Below are 19,508 nucleotides of genomic sequence, written 5' to 3'. Positions count from 1 at the left end.
TGGGTACACAGCCACTGCAGATGGTGGAGGGGTGTGTGTGGGGATGTCGTGGAAGGGGCCCGGAGGTACTGCGAGTGGGGGAGGGGCGAGTAATGCTTCTCCTGCTTCTCCTCCTGGAAGCAGCTAAGCTGCTGTCCTCCCTTTGGCAGTGGCTCTCACGGAGACTCGCACAGCAGCCAAGCAGCCAGTCACTATTGTTAGCGCCGGTGTCCCAATGCGCCGCATTACAGGGAAGAAGTTGCACTCAATAAACTACAGCTCCCAGCAGCTCTTAGTGCCGGAATGCTTAGGCGCTAAGGGCTGCTGGGAGCTGTAGTTTATTTAGTGCGTCTACTGCCCTGTAATGTGGCGCGTTGGGCAGTGACGTATGGTAGGGTGAGGCAGGTGAGGCAGAGCCTTTCCTGTCATACTAACGTTTGTGCCAGAGTTTTGACTTTATAAAGTATATGAAAAATATAAAGAATTTGTTTGAAATATCTTCTTTGCATTATTCTGATCATTTTTATAGCCAAAACCCTGGAGTAAAAAGTCTATGCCTCACCTGCTTATCTTTTCTGCACATCTCTGGTCAAAACTCACCAAATTTCCAGGAGTTTATACTGCTGCACCTGTGTATAAAGCCCAGATGTATATACTGCTGCACCTGTGTATAAAGCCCAGATGTACGCTTTGTCTTATATAGTGCATGTAAATCTGGCTCTGGTGCTAGCCAGTGCCTCCTGAGCCATAGCGGTAGAGACATACAGACGAAGAATGGAGTAGTAGGATCCAAAGTAATGAATCGGTTTGTAGTAAAGTGGGAGGAGTCCTAACGCGTTTCGTCACGTTCACGTGACTTTCTCACTTCCGGACCGCTCTGGGGAGCGACAGCCAGCACACTGAACGGAATGCGGCCAGCCGGAATCCACAACCAACAGCATTTACAGTCTAAGCGAGCAGCAGCCGCACTCGAGGTGAGGACAGCCTTGGTCCGGCTCTCCCTCTGAATACGACCAGGTAATCAGCATTGTGGGATGCCACACATACACCTGGTCCGTCCACCGGCTTTCTAACTTCTGCATACACGGTGAATGCTGCCCAGCCGCTCTCCACGCACAGCGTTATAAACCAAGTATCACGGGGGTCATTCCGAGTTGTTCGCTCGGTAAAAATCTTCGCATCGCAGCGATTTTCCGCTTAATGCGCATGCGCAATGTCCGCACTGCGACTGCGCCAAGTAAATTTGCTATGCTGTTAGGATTTTTACTCACGGCTTTTTCTTCGTTCTGGCGATCGTAATGTGATTGACAGGAAATGGGTGTTACTGGGCGGAAACAGGCCGTTTTATGGGCGTGTGGGAAAAAACGCTACCGTTTCCGGAAAAAACGCAGGAGTGGCCGGGGAAATGGGGGAGTGTCTGGGCGAACGCTGGGTGTGTTTGTGACGTCAAACCAGGAACGACAAGCACTGAACTGATCGTAGATGCCGAGTAAGTCTGGAGCTACTCAGAAACTGCTACGAGGTGTGTAATCGCAATATTGCGAATACATCGTTCGCAATTTTAAGATGCTAAGATTCACTCCCAGTAGGCGGCGGCTTAGCATGAGCAAATCTGCTAAAATCCGCTTGCGAGCGAACAACTCGGAATGACCCCCCACATACGGCTATAGAAAATCAGATGGTAGATGGAGTATGTAACGTGTACACATTTCTTACAATTAATTATTCACAAGCTTGTGAGAGACTTATTTAATTATACCAAACAGGACTCGCCACACAGATTGTGAATCCTGTGAACTCTTAAGGTCAATGCAATTTTTGAGACATACAGCTCATCTTAATTGGTTGCTATTTCTCCATTGTTGTTTTTAACGTTGTAACATTGTATCCATTGAATATTTCATGTTATATGTTCCGTTAATACTGTGCACAGTATCACTTTATGTTCTATATGGTTCTAAGATGAAATTCGTCATGTATATAATAAAGTAGAGAGTTTTTATTTGATACAGTGGTTGTCCTTTATCCATAGAGTATTACCTATTTCTTAGAACCGTGAATCCCGAGCGCAGTTGAATTTTTTCATTTCTACCAAATCAGCATTGAAGTAATATTTATAATTTGCATACTATACAATTATACGGAGCAGCTGATTGGTTGCCATGGGCAACTTCTCCACAGGCTCACTTCTCCACTCTTTTCACTGCTTTATGAATATGCCCCTTAGAGAGAGTTGTAAGGGTGTATAAATGTAGAATGTTACTTCCTGGAGTGCAGCGATTCACAATCCTTACTGTATGTATGGTGCAATCAGTGAAGGCTTTACTGGATGGAGACCATGCCGTATGTGCAAATAAAAAACAGGAATGGGCAGACGTCACTTACGGATGAAAAAAATTAAAAAACAATATAGAGAATGTGTCATAATTAAATTACAAATAATGCCAGCTACTTGATATTTATTCTTCTTCCCCTGGCCCAATCCTACGGTCATGTGACTGACATCAGAATCCCGACAACACTCGGGACACCGGCTCCAGAAGACCGACGAGGCACTCCAGTAGGTACACTGGTTGGGTGTGAGTGCTAGACCCCTGGACGATATATATATATATATATATATATATATATGAAATAAAGCAAAAAACCTGAGCCACTTGTGATATACTCACTTAATAATATAACTAAATTGTCCAAAAATGATACTCCCTTGCTACAAAGGGTGTCAGCAGGCACGCAAAATTAGTCAGCAGTGGTAAGCTGCTGCAGTTTTAACATGGAAAGGAAGAATATGGGCATCAGCGACCACTGGTGTCAGGTGTAAAGGAACATATGATAATATTCAGAATTTCTCAATAAATTATATATAAATTTTTGCTGCGGGGTAGTGGGCTCCACAGGGAATGACATTGGGGGTGTAGAGTAGGATCTTGATCCAAGGCATCAACAGGCTAAAAGCTTTAACCTTCCCAGAATGCATAGCACCGCTTCCTCTGTAACCCCGCCTCCGTGCACAGGAGCTCAGTTTTGTAGTTGGTGCCATGCAGTAAGCAGGCATACAACAGGAGGGCTGCTCCAGCAGCCCTGAGAAGAGCTTTTAAAGTGAAAAATGAAGACTTCAAGGCAGGGGCGCTTTAAGAGAGGAGGAGGCCCAGGTGCAGCCTCCTCCATTCGGGCCCTCTCCTCTCTGCCGGCAGTGCTGAGAGTCTGAGCACTAGAGCGCTCAGACTCTACTTCGCAGATCTCCGGGAAAATGGCGCGGTGGCCATTTTCCCTGAGATTTCTCTACTGCGCATGTGCAGAACTCCGTGAAAATGGCCGCTGAGAGTCTGAGCACTAGAGCGCTCAGACTCTACTGCGCATGCACAGAACTCCGGAAAAATGGCGCGGTGGCCATTTTCCCTGAGATTTCTCTACTGCGCATGTGCAGAACTCCGTGAAAATGGCCGCTGGGCCATTTTCACAGAGTTTTAATACCGCCGTGGATATCGCTGCGGGACTCCGGAGGGGTGAGTATTTAGAAAATGGGTGCAGTGTGTGCGGTGTGGCCCCCTCTGGACTCAGGGGCCCGTGTGCACCGCACACACTGCACCCATTATAGAAACGCTAGTGCTTCAAGGACTGCAGCAGAGGCACTGTAAGTGTTAGATGTCAGTCAGACATCTCCTGCTGCAGCTCCATCACCTCCCCCAGCGGCGCTGTACACTCCCGCGCCTTGGTTGCCAGGTACCTACAGCGGAGGCTCCGGTTTCTCTCAAGTTAGTCACACACACTACCGCTGCTCTCCAGGATCACGTGGCCGCAATCAGGGGGGAGGTAAGTGGGTTCCCCAGACGGGACCCGCTGGAAATCGTGATCCCGTGCGGCCAGTGGGAGGTGGGCCGCGCACGCTGGCGTGGACACTGTGGTAGTACAGGGACCCCACTAGACCACCAGGGCAAGGGCACAGGTCGGTTTTGATTAAAAAAAAAAGTTTATTATATAGCCCACAGTACCCGGTGGTGAAGTCCAGCAGGGGGATAAGGCTTTGACCTGTAGCCCCTCCCCCAGCCTCAGGGCGCCATTTAGAGTAAATGTTCCCACCCTGGAGCTGCATATCTCTCTCCCTCACTCCCTGTCAGCATTTGGGCGCCATTAGGACAAGCTGAGCTGATCCTGGGACTGATTGGGCAAATCCTCCTCTGTAAAGCCGCCTGCATGTCAGCGCTGTGCATTTTACAGGACACTTAAGTATTCTACATGTCTGCTGACCGTGTTAGTTAAGAAAGAGTGCATTTAGTCAGGGTTAATTTACATTAGAAATATGTAGTAATACCCCCATAATAATAGACATATATAGTAGTGTCCACATTATATTAGAAATGAATGCTCCCAGCAAGAGACACAAAGTGCAATGAGGCTCCTCTCTTCACGCCAGCTGCAGCCGCCAGTGGGGGAAGTGTGATGTGGCGTCATGACATCACCATTGCGCTCCCAGTAACCCTGGCAATCTGGGAGGCGCTGTCATGCTGCCAAGCACCATGGTCTTGTTACTTTGTGGTGCATTATAATTGTGGTAATGGCGGTCATGGGTGCAAAGTGTGTGGCAGGTGGTACTGCGTACCCGCTGCCATATTCTTAATGGTACTCCGTACCCGAGTGTACCCGCATACTTGCACCACTACCGCTGTACAAATCTTTGGTGCGTCCCCACCTGGAATATTGTGTTGAATTTTGGGCAGCATATTATAAAAAAGATATAGGGGAGCTAGAAAGAGTTCAAAGGCGCACTACTAAATTGATTAAAGGGTTAGAGATTCTGGAGTACGAGGAAAGGCTTACTAGGTTAAATATGTTTACACTAGAAAAGAGGCATCTAAGAGGAGACATTATTAATATCTTCAAATATATAAAGGGTCATTACAATGAGTTAGCAGGGGATTTGTTTATTAAAAGAACTCTAAATAGGACACGTGGGCATTCGCTGGGGCTAGAGGAGAGAAAATTCTGTACACAACGTAGGAAAGGGTTCTTCACGGTAATGGTAATAAAGATTTGGAACTCCCTGCCGGAACAGGTAATAATGGCGGACTCTGTAAATACATTTAAAAATGGATTGGACAAAGTATCCAGGGCTATAGCTCTTAACATAGTGACATTATATATCTGGAAGTGGTAAGAACCATAGTTGTCAATTGATACTAAACCATTACTCCAGCAGGTGCATTATAATATAATATGCACAGCTTAACACAGAATACAGGTTGAACCCGATGGGCATTTTGCCTCTTTTCAACCTCACTAACTATGTAACTATGTATATATGTTTAACATTTCCTGGCTGTGTTGATCCAGAAGAATATGAAATAAATTCCCAGTAAGGCATCTGTTAACCCCACAATTGGATGGGAAATCTTTTTTGACCACAAAACATCTGTTTTGTTTACTTGGATGAACCACCCAAATTCTGTTAGGTTATATTTTGTTAATTATCTGCTTTTTAAAACCACTTAAACTGTATTTTACAAAGCAATAACAAGCCTACTTTAAAAATTACATTTTCTCAGTCATTTATTTTCACCTGTAGTTAGCAATTATTACAATGTAATGTCCATTGGAAAATCGGACTAAAAACAATGCGTCTTTCTGGCATAAAAATCAATAGGAGTTAGATGTAATGTCTCCTTATGATTTAAGATGTGAAAGGTAGACTTCTGTTTTAAAGACTCAAATTAATTTTGAAAGGCATCAATTCATTAAGTGCACTGGAAAAGCTGTTACGTGGATTGTTTCACAGTCACTTTACTGGGATACCGGAGGAATGCACATATATTATGTCTCACTGTTTCTGCTTAATGATCCCTGGGTTTGTACATTAACAAGTTTGTAGACAATAAAAACAAAGGCCATTTATAAAGGACTTACTTGTTCTAGATTGAATCCTGGCATGTAACAGCAAATACAAAAGACATCAAGTAATAAACTTAAGACTTAAAGGAGAAGGGCTTTATTATATTAAAATATATGTGATTGACAGCTATGGGCCATGACGTCAACAAGCTAAGATGATGCAGACAATGTTGGAAAAACAAAAACAGCATACCCTTGTGTGTCTGAGAAATGAATGGGATTTTTTTTACTTGGTTCCTGGTCCCCTCAGTGCTGAGATACATCCTTAACAGTCCATCTGTGTTGGTATAATGACTACTACTTTTGTGAAACTGGACAACCTTCCAATCAGAAGCCTTCATTCTGTCCCATTGATGACTACAGAATAAACTATTGGGTTGGCAGTATCTCAGTAGTAGTATATTTCTAAGCAACTTTGTCATTGTGCTACTCTCAGTTTGTTGCATTTTCTAGAATGCAACAGACAAATGATTGCTAGAATCTGATTGGTTGATATAGGCAACCCCATCATGTTTTTGAATCATTAGTAAATCTACCCCACAGATTGTTGTATTGGCAAATTTATATAGATTTTTGTATAGTTTTGACAGTCAATTTCACCTACCTTATATATGTATGTGAATATTTGACCTCTAGAGAGGCAATTGATACAAGAATACAAAGTATATTGGTTTCCTATGATTTATTCCTGTTGATTATTCGACAGGAAAGTGCATGCTTGAGCATATATTAAACTAACCTTACTTGCTGAGTTGTAACCTATAGCTATTGTATCCTGAGCACATATTGAGTGCATTCATTTCTATCATCATTAATCACTCAGTTTGGCACTTAATAAATCATTGGTGCTCTGATGCTAATGAGTCTTATGATTAGTAGAAACCACTGCATATATAAAACTGTGCCTTTTATCAAAGTGAGAAGACTTGTCTGCTAAATTTGTACCCAAAAGTAATTTGTACTAAATTCACTTCACTTTAGTTATTCATTTAGTTCTTTGTTTTTTTACTTGATGTTTATAAATAAAACCATTTACCGTATTGAACAGGATACTATTTCAAAAGACCACTTTAGATTTTTGTAAACAGATAAACTTTTCTGTCATATAAAAACACAAACATGGAAGTTCTATACATGAGAAGTACCTAAAACAATAAATCCTACTTTTATAGCTACCCTTTGGGGGATGTAGACACCTGGTGACTACGCCATGCTGATCAGCCATTCATGTCATTATGCATAACTCCCAACTGTCCCGATTTTCGCAGGACAATCCCATTTTTTGGGGGCTGTCCCACCCGCGGTCGGCAGTGTCTTACGGTGTGGAGGGGCAGTTGGGAGGCTCCTGTCACTCACTGATCTGCCCAGCAGAGCAATGGTGGATAGATTATTATTATTATTATTATCCTTTATTTATATGGCGCCACAAGGGTTCCGCAGCGCCCGATTACAGAGTACAAATGCACATAAAAAATAGGAAAACAGTGACTTACAGTTGAATACAATATAGGACAAGTACAGGGCAGCTAAGCATAACTACACCAGTAAACATAGAGATAAGTTCCAGGTGGTCAAAAAACTGTGGGATCTGGGCGGTTGAGGATTATTAAAGTAAGAAAAGTATAAGCACATGAGGGAAGAGGGCCCTACTCGTGAGAGCTTACATTCTAAGGATGCTGTGTGCATGTGCACAGCGTCTATTCACAGGAGACAGAGGGACTGGGGGCATGCCAGCAGCTCACAGAGTGCTGGCCAATCTCCAATGTGACAAAAATGAAAGCTTGGCAGGCGGTTGCGGCATTGCCACGAAGTCACACCTCCCTTTCCCTGAGGCACGCCCCTTTATAGCGGGCACAGCTTTGCCGTGCAGAAGAGTTCCGCATCTCCTACACTAAAAGATGATAGTTATGATTATGTGGGCAGAACAAGGCATATGATGAAGATATCTGTATCCTATTGGTATGTCCCAAGCACTTTGGAAGCCAGTAAGCTGCCTTCTGGGAGTCTGGGTGGTTGACCAATAATCATTGAATCTCCTGGACAGGATGAGACTAATGTGCAATAAGGGTCATTTACTGTAACTAAGCACAATATATGTGTAAGGGAAGGGTGGTTCCTTTGGTGTAAATGTACCTGTTTGACAGAAATCAATATATGTAGGGGCTTGATGGCTTTCTGCCTGTCTGTGCAAACCCTTTGCACGACCACTTCACTGGTCTATGTATAGACACATGTTCGATAGCCGCGACCTTTAACGACCTTTTAGCTTTGTGGAAGCTCTGGGGCTACCAACTAAATTGGGAATATGTCCTTGATGGTGGAATTCTGGGGAAAGGACCAAGAAAGCAAGCGAGCCACACAGCCACATTAGGAGCTAACTGCTAGCTCAGTTCCTTTAAGTTAAACTATTGCTCATGGCATTAACACGTACCCGGCGGTTGCTCTGGTTTTATGTTTCAGAATTTTTTACTTTTGCATTTGTCTTTTTTTTTGTTTGCCACAACTGCAATTGTGAACAAACCGCTGTAAATACCAAATGTCTCAGGCTAAGTGGCCATTGTGCGAGGGCACAGGCTGATATGTGGGTGTGGGGAAGAGGAACAGCCAGGTACATGGTGGTAGTGGTGAGTAACAGCTGTGTACATGGTAGTGGTGAAGAGTAACACTCGGGTACACGGTATTGGTTGAAAGGAACAGCTATGTACATGGTGGTTTTGGAGAGGAACAGCCAAGTACATGGTGGTGGTGCAGAGGAACAGCTGGATAAATGGTCGTGATGAAAAGTAACAGCCGGGTACACGGTGGTGGTGCAGAGGCTCATCTGGGTACACAGTGGTGCAGAGGAACAGCCAGGTACACAGTGGTGGTGGACAGAAACAGCCGGGTACATGGTTGTGGTGAAAAGGAACAGTCAGATACACCGTGGTGGTGGTGGTGCAGAGGAACAGCTGGGTACACTATGGTGGTGGAGTGGAACAGCCGGATACACAGAGGTGGTGGTGGAGAGGAACAGCCGGGTACACAGTGGTGATGGAGAGGAACAGCTGTATATACGATGGAGGTGGTGCAGAGGAACAGCTGGGTACACAGTGGTGGTGGACAGAAACAGCTGAGTACATGGTGGTGGTGAAAAGGAACAGCCAGATACACGGTGGTGGTGGTGGTGGTGCAGAGGAACAGCCGGGTACACGATGGTGATGGAGTGGAACAGCCGGAAATACAGAGGTGGTGGTGGAGAGGAACAGCTGTATATACGATGGAGGTGGTGCAGAGGAACAGTCAGGTACATGATGGTGGTGCAGAAGAAGATCTGGGTACACGGAGGTGGTGGTGGAATGGAACATCCGGGTACACTTTGGTGGTGGAGAGGAACAGCCGGATTCATGATGGTGGTGCAGAAGACATCTGGGAACACGGAGGTGGTGGTGGAGAGGAGCAGCCGGGTACACTTTAGTGTTGGAGAGGAATAGCCGGGTACATGATGGTGGTGCAGAAGAACATCTGGGTACACAGAGGTGGTAATGGAGAGGAACAGCCGGGTACACTGTGGTGGTAGAGAGGAACAGCCGGATACATGTTGGTGGTGCAGAAGAACATCTGGGTACATGGAGGTGGTGGAGGAGAGGAATTATATCTTTGTAGCAAAACTCTTAGAGAGCTGTATCCCCTGCATCTTAGAGAGCCGTATCCCCTGCATCTTAGAGAGCCGTACCCCCTGCATCTTAGAGAGCCGTACCCCCTGCATCTTAGAGAGCCGTACCCCCTGCATCTTAGAGAGCCGTACCCCCTGCATCGTAGAGAGCCGTACCCCCTGCATCTTAGAGAGCCGTGTCCCCTGCATCTTAGAGAGCCGTGTCCCCTGCATCTTAGAGAGCCGTGTCCCCTGCATCTTAGAGAGCCGTATCCCCTGCATCTTAGAGAGCCGTATCCCCTGCATCTTAGAGAGCCGTATCCCCTGCATCTTAGAGAGCCGTATCCCCTGCATCTTAGAGAGCCGTATCCCCTGCATCTTAGAGACCCGTATCCCCTGCATCTTAGAGAGCCGTGTCCCCTGCATCTTAGAGAGCCGTATCCCCTGCATCTTAGAGAGCCGTATCCCCTGCATCTTAGAGAGCCGTATCCCCTGCATCTTAGAGAGCCGTATCCCCTGCATCTTAGAGAGCCGTATCCCCTGCATCTTAGAGAGCCGTATCCCCTGCATCTTAGAGAGCCGTATCCCCTGCATCTTAGAGAGATGTATCCCCTGCATCTTAGAGAGCCGTATCCCCTGCATCTTAGAGAGCCGTATCCCCTGCATCTTAGAGAGCCGTATCCCCTGCATCTTAGAGAGCCGTATCCCCTGCATCGTAGAGAGCCGTATCCACTGCATCTTAGAGAGATGTATCCCCTGCATCTTAGAGAGCCGTATCCCCTGCATCTTAGAGAGCCGTATCCCCTGCATCTTAGAGAGCCGTATCCCCTGCATCTTAGAGAGCCGTATCCCCTGCATCTTAGAGAGCCGTATCCCCTGCATCTTAGAGAGCCGTATCCCCTGCATCTTAGAGAGCCGTATCCCCTGCATCTTAGAGAGCCGTATCCCCTGCATCTTAGAGAGCCGTATCCCCCTGCATCGTAGAGAGCCGTATCCCCTGCATCTTAGAGAGCCGTATCCCCTGCATCTTAGAGAGCCGTATCCCCTGCATCGTAGAGAGCTGTATCCCCTGCATCTTAGAGAGCCGTATCCCCTGCATCGTAGAGAGCCGTATCCCCTGCATCTTAGTGAGCCGTATCCCCTGCATCTTAGAGAGCCGTATCCCCTGCATCTTAGAGAGCCGTATCCCCTGCATTTTAGAGAGCTGTATCCCCTGCATCGTAGAGAGCCGTATCCCCTGCATCTTAGAGAGCCGTATCCCCTGCATCTTAGAGAGCCGTATCCCCTGCATCTTAGAGAGCCGTATCCCCTGCATCTTAGAGAGCCGTATCCCCTGCATCGTAGAGAGCCGTATCCCCTGCATCTTAGAGAGCCGTATCCCCTGCATCTTAGAGAGCCGTATCCCCTGCATCGTAGAGAGCCGTATCCCCTGCATCTTAGAGAGCCGTATCCCCTGCATCGTAGAGAGCCGTATCCCCTGCATCTTAGAGAGCCGTATCCCCTGCATCTTAGAGAGCCGTATCCCCTGCATCTTAGAGAGCCGTATCCCCTGCATCTTAGAGAACCGTATCCCCTGCATCTTAGAGAGCCGTATCCCCTGCATCTTAGAGAGCCGTGTCCCCTGCATCTTAGAGAGCCGTATCCCCTGCATCTTAGAGAGCCGTATCCCCTGCATCTTAGAGAACTGTATCCCCTGCATCTTAGAGAGCCGTATCCCCTGCATCTTAGAGAGCCGTGTCCCCTGCATCTTAGAGAGCCGTATCCCCTGCATCTTAGAGAACCGTATCCCCTGCATCTTAGAGAGCCGTATCCCCTGTATCTTAGAGAGCCGTGTCCCCTGCATCTTAGAGAGCCGTATCCCCTGCATCTTAGAGAGCCGTATCCCCTGCATCTTAGAGAGCCGTATCCCCTGCATCTTAGAGAGCCGTATCCCCTGCATCTTAGAGAGCCGTATCCCCTGCATCTTAGAGAGCCGTATCCCCTGCATCTTAGAGAGCCGTATCCCCTGCATCTTAGAGAGCTGTATCCCCTGCATCTTAGAGAACTGTATCCCCTGCATCTTAGAGAGCTGTATCCCCTGCATCTTTGCCAGATACATGTTCTTTGTTCATATTATAAGCATAATCCATTTTCTTTAATAACCTTTTAATTTCAAATAAAATATTGCAATGAGCGACCTTTGTGAGAGTAGCGTTTAGCTCCCTTTGCGAATGTGCTCACTTTGGCTATGAAATAAATTCATGGATTATAAGGTTTCTAGGACATTTGGTGTCAATGGCATTTTGTGAAGATTAAGTAGGTACATTATAAAATAACAGGATTTCTGTGCCCCTAATCCCCTGTAATCGCCTCTAATATGACTTTAACACACATACATAATTTTAGTCCTTACACAGAGAAGTGAGCGGAGGGTTTTCTGCTGTATCAATCACCTACTTTAAAATAGTTTTCATTTATTTTTTTTGTATTTAAAGCTTTAAGCGATCAGAATTAGCGTCTGGCCAAAAGCTTAATACTTAGTGGCAATAATCCTCAGATGCACAGCTCGGTGTCTGAGGCAGTCACGCACTACTCCTTGCAGCATAAATAACACTGGGTTTGGTAAAACCTATTAAATTGTTATGATGGGAAGAGTCACGAAACTTTATTCTTCCAGCTCACTCATTTCAGTATACATAACGAACAATTAATGCATTTTTTTTTATCGCATTTAAGAATTAGCACGTTAAGTACCATCCTTTGCTGACATAGTTACAGTTCCGGTGCGAATGGCAAAGGTTTTAAAAAATAATTGCTTGCAGGTTACCTAAGAACAGCCTATATTTATAAAAAACTGGTTCACAGATAACTGAGCAAGAACAGTACTGTAGTCTAGCCAGGGCTGGTTCTACACCTTGTGGCGCCCAGTGCGAAAGTTTCCACTGGCGCCCCCCCTACCCCCGCGGCAAAACAGTTAGTGCGCGTCAGAAAATAGGGGCATGGCTTCATACGAGAGGGGTGTGGCCACAGTCATGCCCCCAGTAGCTGTGCCCCCTGTAGCTATGCCCCCAGTAGATTTGCCCCAGTAGTTGTGCCCTCTGTTGCTGTGCCCACAGTAGTTGTGCCACCTGTCGCTGTGCCCCCAGTAGTTGTGCCCCCTGTAGCTATGCCCCCAGTAGATTTGCCCCAGTAGTTGTGCCCCCTGTCACTGTGCCCCTTAGTAGCCGCTTACAAACACACACAAAAATAAAAAAACAATACTTACCACTGCCCCGCTCCTGCTTCCCGACCGCTGCTGCTGCTCCGTCTGGCCTCCCGCGGCTCCTCTCTATGGGAGAGACGTCATGACGTCTCTCCCATAGCAGCGCCGCACAGACACTAAATAATGACCTCTAGTGTCTGTCACTGGAGCCGGCTGCAGCGGACGCCCACACAGCCCACGGCGTCTGCTGCAGCCGGGGAGCGGGGTGCGGGTAGGCGGCGGTGCCTGCAGGGCGACTGCGCCCCCACCCCCAGGCCGCAGCGCCCGGGGCGCAGGCACTGCTTGCCCACACCACAAACCACTCCTGAGTCTAGCGCTGCAAATGTATCTGAGAACCGCCCACTGTACTGTCTGGTGTCTTGGAGTTGGTCTCCACCGCTGTGTGCCCTCTATAACATGTCGCCCATCTGCAGCAGGAACGTTTGCATGGACCATGTGCCAGAACTGTCTATTCAAATCAGATTGTGAATCATGGGCCTTTATCAGGTATGTCAGCAAACCAAAAAAGTTAGCAATTGGGCAAAACCATGTTGCACTGCTGGTGGGGCAGATGTAACATGTGCAGAGAGAGTTAGATTTGGGTGGGGTGTGTTCAAATTGAAATGTAAATTGCAGTGTAAAAATAAAGCAGCCAGTATTTACCCTGCACAGAAACAATATAACCCACCCAAATCTAACTCTCTCTGCACATGTTACATCTGCCCCACCTGCACTGCACATGGTTTTGCCCAATTGCTACCTGTTTTGGTTTGCTAACTATCCTGAATAACCACCTTTATCTTTTGTAGTGATGATTAGAAAAGAAATCTGATTGGCAGAGTAGCTGTAGTCAGGGGACCCTAGAACTCAAATGCAAATTCTGTATTTTTGCAATGGTTCCAATTATCTTGGAACCTCCACATACTGTAACTGTGTGGGAATACATATACGTATTCCCGCAGACGGGATGGCGACTGTCAATATCGCGACAGCGGCATCCCACCTGCCAGAATTCCGGCAGCGTAGTGAGTGCAAAGAGTTGCCGTGCTCGCCACGCTGTGGGCAGGGCCGTTGAGAGCTACGCCGGGCCCCGGTAAAGGTTTGGGGGCATGGCTTATTAAGTGGGTGTGGTTAATAAGCCACATTTAAAAATTTGTGAATAATAACATAATTGCAGGACCGCTTACAAGAGGGGCACCATTTTAACTAGGGGGGTAGGGAGAGGGCACCCGCTTCCTACCTTACTTGATCTGAAAGTGGGTCCCTCCTCCCAGCCAGCACCATCTTCCCAGTGATATTTGGAAAGATGACGCCGGCCACTAGAGAGAAAAGATGTGCCAGAGTCTTTGCTTTCTATGTGCAGCACCATCTTCCCGAAGATATCACAGGGAAAATGACGCCATAGTACAGGTATCCAGGGGGAGGGGGTTAGCTACTCGGGGCCCCTCCAGCAGCCCGGGCATGGGTAATTTGTACCCTATCCCTTTGCCTCTCGGCACCACTGGCTGTAGGCTCAGTGGCTCGCTGTGCTTGCCACAGGTTCTATTCCCACTCTATGGGTGTCGTGTAGACCCACGAGTGGGAAAAGCCCCTGTGCGCCGGGATTCCGGTGTCTGTATCCTAACCGCCGCTATCCTGACAGCCATCAAATGAACTGCATCCCACTGTGTAAATGTTTCAGGCTAATACATGTGTTTCTCTAACCTTACATGTTTATTACGTGGTGTAATGGTGGTTTGCAGTACATGAGTGTGAGGGAGGAGCCTGAGGCCCAGACTTACCATTGGTGCAACAATGCAGAAGAGAAATGTGGTTGCATACTGTAGATAAGATTGAAATGAAGAGTCTTTTCTTTCCACGGATCTCACTCTGATTAGTACAGTTGTGAAAGTTCCCTGAGTGGCATTAATGTGGCACTTTGACGTGGCAGACCTGTGCACAATCCCCCTCTGCAGATGTGTCTGCCTCTTGCACGCCTAGGCGGAATTCTAGGTGACTCCTGGCAGTGGAAAGAGGATGCACGCATTTAATCGTGCTGGGTGCACTGGTGCACAACTAAGGAACCGGCACACTTCCTAAAATGAGCGCCTATGTGTCCAAATGACTTTGAAGACCTGTGAAACAACGGAGAATAACACCACCTGCAGTGGAGTCCTACCTTAAACATAGTCCAACATATAGCAAAAAGGGAATCTCCCGTTCATTTGATCACTCTCTTGTACTGTGTTATATCGATGTAATTGGGATGGTGGTCACAACAAGTGCTCGGTGGATGTGAAAGTGACTGTTAGGCCACATAGGGGTCTATTTACTAAGCCTTGGATGGAGATACAGGGCAGAATGTATCAACATACATCGTCGCCCTCGTCGTCTATCACAGCGATGTTGATCGCATATGTTAGTACATATCAATATCGCAATGCGGTGATGGAGGCCCCCCGCGATACCTGTGAGGTGGTGTGCGGGGGGTCTCCGTCACCTCCCTAGGCTCTTCACCTGCTCCCCTGCCGGGAAGCAGCAGCAGGCTGTCCCCGGGTCCTCCTCCTCCCCCCTGCAGCCGAAAAGGACCTCCGGCTATGTTGCTAGGGGGAGGAGGAGATTACCTTCAGGGTCCAGGCGGGCTGCGGCGGCTGGCGAAAAGAAGCCCATAGGCTTCTATAGGGTATCGCCATCCAGAGATGGCGATACCCTCATCGGCAAAAACGCGGCGGTCGGATGATAGTACATACGAAAATGTGATAAAACCCCCGAAATTTTCCCTTTAGTACATCCCGCCCAAAGGATCAACCAATCAGCTCCTGTCATTTTTAAAACAGCCTGTGAGATGGCGGTTACACACTGATTGGCTGGGACTTTATCTCCGTCCACTTTATCTTCAGCCAAGATTTAGTAAATAGACCCCACGGTGAGCTAATTTTAAAATATATTCTGATTCCCTTGTTATTATAATATCATAAAACATAGCACAATGGGGGTCATTCCGAGTTGATCGCCAGCAGAAAATGTTCGCTGTGCAGCGATGATGCAAAAAAAAAACGGCACTTCTGCGCATGCGGCGCATTGCGCACGCGCGACGTACTTTCACAACGGCCGATGTAGTTTCACACAAGGTCTAGAAATGCTTTTCAGTCGCACTGCTGGCCGCAGAGTGATTGACATGAAGTGGGCGTTTCTGGGTGTCAACTGACCATTTTCAGGGAGTGCTCGGAAAAACGCAGGCGTGCCAGGAAAAACGCAGGCTGGGCGAACGCAGGGCGTATTCGTGACGTCAAAACAGGAACTGAACAGTCTGAAGTCATCGCAAGCGCTGAGTAGGTCTGAAGCTACTCTGAAACTGCACAAAATTATTTTGTAGCCGCCGTGCGATCCTTTCGTTCGCACTTCTGCTAAGCTAAAATACACTCCCAGTGGGAGGCGGCTTAGCGTTTGCACGGCTGCTAAAAACAGCTAGCGAGCGATCAACTCGGAATGACCCCCCATATTCTATAACAAGGCATAAAAGGCTGCAGTAGAAGTAAAGTATTTATGTAATATAGATAGTAATGGAATAAGACATTAGACACTGCTGTCTTTTTCTTCCACTGGAACCCGCTGTGATCTGCTTTGAGTGCTGTCTCTCAGATGCTGTAGGAAGCTCTCACACTGGGTGTATATGGAAACACTGTAACAGGCTGCATGCATTTGTTCCTTTCTAGTGGTGCTTAATGAGCCAATAAAGCTGAGTGTTTGCACCAAAGAAATTACCAGCTTCCCCGCGGCTGTCTGTCAGAGTGGAAGTGTCAGACTGCAATAACCTAAATAAATGTAATATACTATGCCTGCTACAGAGGTTCATAAAGAGTAGTTTATACTGTATATATAACCGTGAGCGCTTGTTACAGCCTTATTGTTGCTTCAAGTTTTGTTGTTTCATGTAAAGTTCTTTTCTCAGTCAAACATCATTATTGCAATGTAAAACAAACTAACATTGTTCAGTTGTCTGTTTGCTGTCATGTACTGTAGATATAATTTCTGAGATGGCATTCAGCAGAATTTCTTTAAAGAAAACAATTATTTTAATTGTGTCATGTAAAATGAATGAAAGATTATACCCCCCAAAAATAAACAGACTTCATTCAGAAGTTTGTCACTGCACTTTGCCATGTCTCTGTGAAATGTTCATTTCATATCCTGAGTTGCATTATTGATAACAGCAAAGTGTTAGCATGGTTTGGTCCTGTAGGGTATTTTACACATTTAAAAATAATGTGAATTTAGTTTACCAAGGGAAGAATTACAGATTTACTTATCCATTCACTTAAGATTGTATCTGTCCGGGCTCACACCATTCTATATAATACAAGGCTAGCCTCTATGGGCGGAATTCAAGAGTTTTGCACACTGGTGGCCACTATATGGTGCTCCGCTTGGGTGCACACAGCCAGTGACACTGACATTACTGTTATGAGAAAGGGTGTTTGTCACGACCACCGGACGATTCTCCAAATACGCCAATCCAAGAATCGCCGTCCGTGACTACTGGATGACTTTACACACAACACTGCCACCAGCAAGAAGATTTTAGTGACTAAACGCAGGGCTGTCTTCGCTTCGGCCTACATACACAATTATTAATACGTCACAAATAATAGCATGGACCATGAGGCCTTGGGCATAAGAATACAAAACCAAAACTAGAAATTAGGTGTTTAATTTCAAGAATATCTTCAGAGCTTTTAGTTACAAAAAAAGAGTTACAAAGATTATGAGAAATATTTAAAAGTACACACCGATTAGGCTGTTTCAGAAACCTAACTTAATCAACAGCAGGTAGGCCTTCTCTGTGGAGGGATTTCACAATGTAAGAAATATGGTGCATTCCCAGCTCCTGGTTGCTTCCCTTAGAAATGACAACACAGCGTGGGTGAGAGGGGCTGATATAACCCTATCACAGCTGCGGCCCCCACCTTTTCCTTAACTCTCTCAATGCTGTGTACCTGGGCAGTGAGAAACTAGATTTCCTTTGGGTTTTACTTTTTAAACAGCGGTCTTCTTAAGTTTCAAGAGGCCAGCTTTCTTAACCTGGCCTGGCTTTTCTGTAATGTCTCTTCTAACTATAGTTTATAGCTTCTTAGATAAGGGCCATAAACTAACCTCTGACTCCCCACTATACATCAAGTGTCCTCTACTCCCATATCTGTGTAGCTATGAGTTCACCTAGAGAACATGCTGGCATCTATATTTCACATCATACATTACATTATACATTTAGACATTACATACAGGTCTTATATTGCTGGATGCAAGTAAATGTCCCATTTTGCCACATTGTTACTGGCTGAAACACGTTGGTGAACACTGACAAGCTGAGATAGAGTCCGGAGACCTTGAAAGCGGTGACGTAATTTGCCTAGCATCGGCAGGCATACGAGAGGAGAGGACGCCGCAATTGAAAATGACGCACTAAGAGGGAACGGAGAAGCATCACGGCAGGTAGGCTGCAGTAGGGATAACTAGTTACTATTTGGAACCACCGCCTGCCCTGTGTAACTGTTTGATGGACGGCTATTATAGGAACCCATGTATTACCATCACGGACTCCTCCAACAATCATTCATTAAAAGGGCTGTACAACATTGTTACTAACTCCCCCTTTTTTCACAGGTACTAGTGTTTACACATACTTTTATTTAGTTACATTGGACCTAATTCAGACCTGATTGCTACGGTATGTTTTTTGCATCTCTGCGATCAGGTAGTCGCCGCCTACAGGGGGAAGGGGAATTCACTGTGCAGGTGTGCGATCGCATGTGTAGAGAGCTGCACAAACAAAAGTTTCTGCAGTCTCTGCACAGCACAGGACTTACTCAGCCGCTGCGATGATCGGGGCCGGAGCTGATGTCAGAAACCCTCCCTCCAAACGCCAGGATCCTCCTACGTTTCACCAGACACTCCTCTAAAAGAGTCAGTTGCCACCCACAAATGGCTTCTTCCTGTCAGTCACCTTGCGATCGCCCATGCGATCGATTTGTTCGCACCATCCCGGCACTCTCCGGCGCTGCGGACCATACGCATGCGCAGTTCAGACCCGATCGCCCGCTGTGTGCGAAAATGCACAGCAGCGATCGGGTCTGAATTAGGCCCCTTTTCTCAAGCGCTCCTTCATATATTTTTTATTACTGTTATGTTGTTCCTATGATGAGATAATAGACTGCGCTCCTTATGAGTAGATGTGTGAACTGTCTGTCTGCTGCTTGGGAAAAATGAAGAAAAGAGTTATGCAATGGACATAGGGTCCCAGCGCATTACTTACAGTATCCAATTTGGAAGGGCAATGAATATTATATATAAACAATTTATTTATTATAGAAAAAGATTTTATACAATTAAATTTACATTAATGGCCACTGTACCTGGTAGTTCTCACAACACAAAGGACAGCTCTTATTAGAAGAGAGTCCTATGCATTTATATTTGCAATTATTCATGCATATTGCATGAATAAACACTGCTATGCATGCGATAAGTGTCAGGATGTATCACATGCAATATGTGATGCATGATAAATCCCATCCAAGATTTCATGTAAGATGTAAAACATACATATGGGCAGGATGTAATGAAGTGCGAGGTCGGCGGCCATGCAGGATGCCAGTCGAACTCAGACATTTTTTTAAAGGGGCAATTGTGTACATGGCATGGTTTAGCCATGTACATGATTGCCCATTTAGAAAAACATCCCACACGGCCGCCGACCTCGCACTTCATTAAATTTCGACCATAATCTGTTTATAGTACAATAACATGTCT

This window comes from Pseudophryne corroboree, chromosome 12 (assembly GCF_028390025.1).
Source record: "Pseudophryne corroboree isolate aPseCor3 chromosome 12, aPseCor3.hap2, whole genome shotgun sequence".
Classification (NCBI taxonomy): domain Eukaryota; kingdom Metazoa; phylum Chordata; class Amphibia; order Anura; family Myobatrachidae; genus Pseudophryne; species Pseudophryne corroboree.
The sequence above is the reverse complement of the archived record's forward strand: the minus strand, read 5'-3'. Positions refer to the sequence as shown.